Source organism: Dipodomys merriami, unplaced genomic scaffold, assembly GCF_024711535.1.
Source record: "Dipodomys merriami isolate MVZ:Mamm:240054 unplaced genomic scaffold, mDipMer1.0.p SCAF_143, whole genome shotgun sequence".
Taxonomy (NCBI): domain Eukaryota; kingdom Metazoa; phylum Chordata; class Mammalia; order Rodentia; family Heteromyidae; genus Dipodomys; species Dipodomys merriami.
The window spans coordinates 609572-615699 of record NW_027202749.1 but is presented as its reverse complement, the minus strand read 5'-3'; positions in this window follow the sequence as shown (position 1 = coordinate 615699).

Below are 6128 nucleotides of genomic sequence, written 5' to 3'. Positions count from 1 at the left end.
CCCTAGCCGACCGCGCGGGACCCGCATCCCGCCCCGGCCCCGGTCCGCGGGCCCGGTCCCGCCCTGCTGGCGGCCCCGCGGTCCCGCACTGCTCTGCCGTCGCCCGGGGGCGGCACTGCGCCCCCGCCAGCGCGGCCCACGCCGACTCCGTCCCGAAGCCGGCCGGGTGCGGGCTGCGACGAACACGGAGACAGCTTCCGCTGACTCAACCGCTCTGACGTCCTGGGGTCTCAGAACCCGTCGTCCGGCGGGCAGGGGCCGTGCGGGGCTGGAGGGCCGGAGGGCCAACGGCCGGTGTGCACGGGACGGACCCGGTGTGCACTGGACGGACCCGGTGTGCACGGGAGGGACCCGGTGTGCACTGGACGGACCCGGTGTGCACGGGAGGGACCCGGTGTGCACTGGACGGGCCCGGTGTGCACGGGACGGACCCGGTGTGCACGGGAGGGAACCCGGTGTGCACGGGAGGGACCCGGTGTGCACTGGAGGGACCCGGTGTGCACTGGAGGGACCCGGTGTGCACTGGAGGGGACCCGGTGTGCACGGGAGGGACCCGGTGTGCACGGGAGGGACCCGGTGTGCACTGGACGGACCCGGTGTGCACGGGAGGGACCCGGTGTGCACTGGACGGACCCGGTGTGCACGGGAGGGGACCCGGTGTGCACGGGAGGGACCCGGTGTGCACGGGAGGGACCCGGTGTGCACGGGAGGGGACTCAGTGTGCACTGGACGGACCCGGTGTGCACTGGAGGGGACCTGGTTACTGTGGAGGGACTCAGTGTGCACTTGACAGGACCCGGTGTGCACTGGACGGACCCGGTGTGCACGGGAGGGACCCGGTGTGCACTGGATGGACCCGGTGTGCACTGGACGGACCCGGTGTGCACTGGAGGGACCCGGTGTGCACTGGAGGGGACCCGGTGTGCACTGGAGGGGACCCGGTGTGCACGGGAGGGACCCGGTGTGCACTGGACGGACCCGGTGTGCACTGGACGGACCCGGTGTGCACTGGAGGGACCCGGTGTGCACTGGAGGGGACCCGGTGTGCACTGGAGGGGACCCGGTGTGCACGGGAGGGACCCGGTGTGCACTGGACGGACCCGGTGTGCACTGGACGGACCCGGTGTGCACTGGACGGACCCGGTGTGCACTGGAGGGACCCGGTGTGCACTGGAGGGGACCCGGGGTGCACTGGAGGGGACCCGGTGTGCACGGGAGGGACCCGGTGTGCACGGGAGGGACCCGGTGTGCACTGGACGGACCCGGTGTGCACTGGAGGGACCCGGTGTGCACTGGAGGGGACCCAGTGTGCACGGGACGGACCCGGTGTGCACGGGAGGGACCCGGTGTGCACGGGAGGGACCCGGTGTGCACTGGAGGGACCCGGTGTGCACTGGACGGACCCGGTGTGCACTGGACGGACCCGGTGTGCACTGGACGGACCCGGTGTGCACGGGAGGGACCCGGTGTGCACGGGAGGGACCCGGTGTGCACGGGACGGACCCGGTGTGCACTGGACGGACCCGGTGTGCACGGGAGGGACCCGGTGTGCACTGGACGGACCCGGTGTGCACGGGAGGGACCCGGTGTGCACTGGACGGACCCGGTGTGCACTGGAGGGGACCCGGTGTGCACTGGAGGGGACCCGGTGTGCACTGGAGGGGACCCGGTGTGCACGGGAGGGGACCCGGTGTGCACGGGAGGGACCCGGTGTGCACGGGAGGGACCCGGTGTGCACGGGAGGGACCCGGTGTGCACTGGACGGACCCGATGTGCACTGGAGGGACCCGGTGTGCACTGGAGGGGACCCAGTGTGCACGGGACGGACCCGGTGTGCACGGGAGGGACCCGGTGTGCACGGGAGGGACCCGGTGTGCACTGGACGGACCCGGTGTGCACTGGACGGACCCGGTGTGCACGGGAGGGACCCGGTGTGCACGGGACGGACCCGGTGTGCACGGGACGGACCCGGTGTGCACTGGACGGACCCGGTGTGCACGGGAGGGACCCGGTGTGCACTGGACGGACCCGGTGTGCACGGGAGGGACCCGGTGTGCACTGGACGGACCCGGTGTGCACTGGAGGGGACCCGGTGTGCACGGGAGGGACCCGGTGTGCACGGGAGGGACCCGGTGTGCACGGGAGGGGACTCAGTGTGCACTGGACGGACCCGGTGTGCACTGGAGGGGACCTGGTTACTGTGGAGGGACCCGGTGTGCACTTGACAGGACCCGGTGTGCACTGGACGGGACCCGGTGTGCACTGGACGGACCCGGTGTGCACTGGAGGGGACCCGGTGTGCACTTGACGGGACCCGGTGTGCACTGGACGGACCCGGTGTGCACTGGACAGGACCCGGTGTGCACTGGACGGACCCGGTGTGCACTGGACGGACCCGGTGTGCACTGGACGGACCCGGTGTGCACTGGACAGGACCCGTGTGCACTGGAAAGGACCTTGTGTACAGTCAGGGGGGACTTGTGGCTTCATGGACGGCATCTGAGCTGGTGTTCCAAGCTGACTGACCAGAGGCTGAAGGTAAGACCCTGCCCTCACTGGCATCCCTAGGACACTGGATCATTCTTCCGTCTTACAACTGGTCTTGGTGGGCACAGAGGGTCGTTCAGGAGTTGGCAGCCAGCTGTCCGTGGCCCTGGACATGCAGGAGCACCTGACCACTCAGTATCCAGCTTTACTGTGCAGAGTGACATCCTCATTCTCATGTGGCCATCCGTCTGCTTCCTGTCCATAAGTCACAACCGTGTTCAGTCATTTTGCAGTATCTAATGGATCACTTTCACCTTACAGACTTTGCTTTCCTCATAAACACAACTCAATTCTAACTTGGGAGGGCTGAGTACACAGCTCAAGTGGTAGAGTCCCTGCCTAGCACACTTGAGGTTCTGGGTTCAAGCCTCTGTGCTCTCACTGCAAAACTAATCCCAGTGAGGACACAGATTTTATCCCCATGGCAGAGCGAAGGTGTCTGGTGCCAGGGGGTTGGGACGCTCTGGATGACTGGGCAGCAGGAGGAGACGGGGGGACTTCCCACGCCCTTCGTCCCAGACTTGCTTGTTCAGGATAGAAATGCGCTGGGATTTGGTCCTTTGGAGTCAGTTGTAGTTGCTGTGACAAAAGACCTGAGGGGCAAAAATTGTAAGAAGGTATTATTACTGTGGCTCACAGTTTGAGGTACCATCTCCATTGCTAGATGGATCACACAGATCTGGTGGAGGAAGCAATGTGTTTTGCCTCACAACCAGGCACTGGGGAACAGATAAACCCATCAAGACCACACAGTTTGACCTACTTCCTCCAGTGAAGTCCTGCCTCCTAGTAGCCATTCAGTACAAACTCAGGTGAGAGCTCATGATCCAATAACCTCCGGTTGAGGCTGGGAAGGTGGCTCAGTGGTAGAGCGCTTGCCTCCCATGCATGAGGCCCTGGGTTCGATTCCTGAGCACCACATAAACAGAAAAGGCTGGAGGTGGCGCTGTGGCTCAAGTGGCAGAATGCTAGCCTTGAGCTGAAGAGCTGAGGGACAGTGCCCGGCCCCAGAGTTCTAGCCCCATAACTGACAAACAACAAAAACCCAATAGCCTCTGGTGGTGCCGGTACCCGGGACCCAAACCTGTAGCCCTGAGCCTTTCAGACACTTCCTGTCCAGATCACCACAGCTTCTTGCCAGTGATCTTCATTGGTGCAGTTAAGTTGCTCACTTTTCATTCTCTATCCTAAAGATGGATCGCCCGTCAGTGTCCTTGGGTACTGTCCAGTGGGCACAGAAAAACACCCTCCTGGAACTTGGATATATGGACACAGACCAGACTCTGACTTGGTGCCCAGGGGCCTGAACCCTATGGGCACCTGTAACTCCATGGACAGACAAATTCCATTCTTCAGGAGAACCAGGTTGATGCCTGTGTGTGTGTGTGTGTGTGTGTGTGTGTGTGTGTGTGTGTGTGTGTGTGCGCGCGCGTGCATGTGCACGTGCCTGGGATTTGAACTCAGGGCCTCAGTACTGTCCCTAAGCTTTTGTTTCAAGGCTAGTAGTGCTCAACCACTTGAGCCACAGCTCCACATCTGACTTTCTTGGAAATTTATTGGAGTCTCATAGACTTTCCTGCCCAGACTGGCTTCAAATTCTGATCCTCAGCTCTCAGCCTCCTGAGTAGCTAGGATTACAGGTGTGAGTCCCCAGTACCCGACCCGAGAGCATTACCCAGGCGTGAGCAGGAAGCCACCCAGCCCCTTCCATCCCTCAAGTATGGCTCCCGTGCCACGGCCCCCCCCAGTGCAAAGGACCGTTTCCCATTCTCTACCCCATGTGCCCTGCGGTTGCCTTACCACAGCCACGTGATGGTGGTGTATCCTGGAAGCAGCACTTCCAGGAAGCTTTCTTCCCTCTCTGACCGTGGTGCCCAGTGCCCTGGCAGAAAAAGACCAACATCGCACCTCAGGCCTGACAGGCCGAGGCCAGAGCTGTGGGTCCCTCAGGGCCCACCTCAGCCCCAGAACAAGAAGAAAAAGGCTCCATCTTGAGGGACGTTTTAGGCGGAGAGCTGTGGCATGTGGAAGGGTGTACTGGAGGGAGGGTCAGAGTGATTTTCAGCCCTGCCTATAATTCTCCTTGTGAAAGTGGCGGTGTCTGGGCCACCATTGGCACAGGTAGGGATTTAGATGACCATGAAATGGCTAGTGCTTCCAGTGTACAGACAGATTCCTACATTTCTGTTTTGCCAAGGAGAGATTGGTAAGTCCCATCATCCAAGTCATCCTAGCTACTCAGGTGGCTGAGATCTGAGGATCACAGTTCAAAGCCAGCCCGGGCAGGAAAGTCCCTGAGACTTTTTTTTTTTTTTTTTTTTTTTGGGTCCGGTTGTGGGGCCTGAACTCTGTGCCTGGGCGCTGTCCCTCAGCTCTTCAGCTCAAGGCTAGCACTCTACCACTTGAGCCATAGCACCACTTCCGGCTTTTTTCTTATGTGGTGCTGAGGAATCGAACCCAGGGCCTCGAGCATGCAAGGCAAGTGCTCTACCACTGAGCCACCTTCCCAGCCCCTCCCTGAGACTCTTATCTCCAATAAACCACTAGAAAAAAAACAGAAGTGGTGCTGTGGCTCACATAGTAAAGCGCTCACCTTGAACTGAAAAGCGCAGGGACAGCGCCCAGGCCCAGAGTTCAAGCCCATGACCAGAGGGAGAAAAAAAGTGGTGGCAGACCAGGCCCTCCAGGCTGGCAGACATCCCTGTGCAATAGGACGCTCTAAGGGCTGTTTCAGATACTAGCATCCAGTCTGAGGAGAGTGTGTTTGTGGCAGGCAGTGATCTGACGGGTCCAGGAAACCCTGGGAGGCAGCGGGCATGGGGCAGTCCTGGCACGGGCCACAGGCCAGGCACGCACCTGACTTGATCCTTGAGAAAGTTCTGGACTGTTTCGTGTCAGTAAACGCAATAAAGTGGGGTATGGTGATACACATCTATAATACCAGCTACCCAAGAGGCAGAGATTGAGAGGGTGCTGTTCAGGACAGCCTGGGTAAGACAGGAAGTGGCATGCCATCTCAGTGAGTAAGCTGGGTGTGGTGACACGCACCTGTCATCCCGGCTCTGCGAGACGTGTGGGCATGAGGATCTGGTGAGGCCATTCCCGGGCATAGGCGGAAGACATTCCTAGAGAAGTAACTGAAGCAGAAAGCGCTGGGGTGTGGTAGATGGAGCGCCTGCTTAGCAAACCCACTACTGCCCTCCCCCAGCTTCCCCCGCCTGTCCCTGTCCACAAGTTGCATAGTTCATTTTCCATGTTGTGTGCCGTGTGCACCCTCTCCAGGGGCGGCTGCCCGGACGCTGAGCGCTGAGGGCCGCTGTGACTCTGCGCCCAGCCCCACCGCAGTCTTGCCGCCTTCAGAGCCAACAGCCTTCTCCAAGGGGAGCGGCTGCCCTGGGCCACTCGGATGGAAGTCTCCCTTGCTCCTGAGCCAGCCACACTGGATTGGACCAGTCTCTGCGGACTCGTGGACAAGGGCATTATAAAAAGTATGTCACCCGGGCACTGGTGGCTCACGCCTGTCATCCTAGCTACGCAGGAGGCTGAGAGCTGAGGATCGGAGTTCAAAGCCAGCCTGGGTA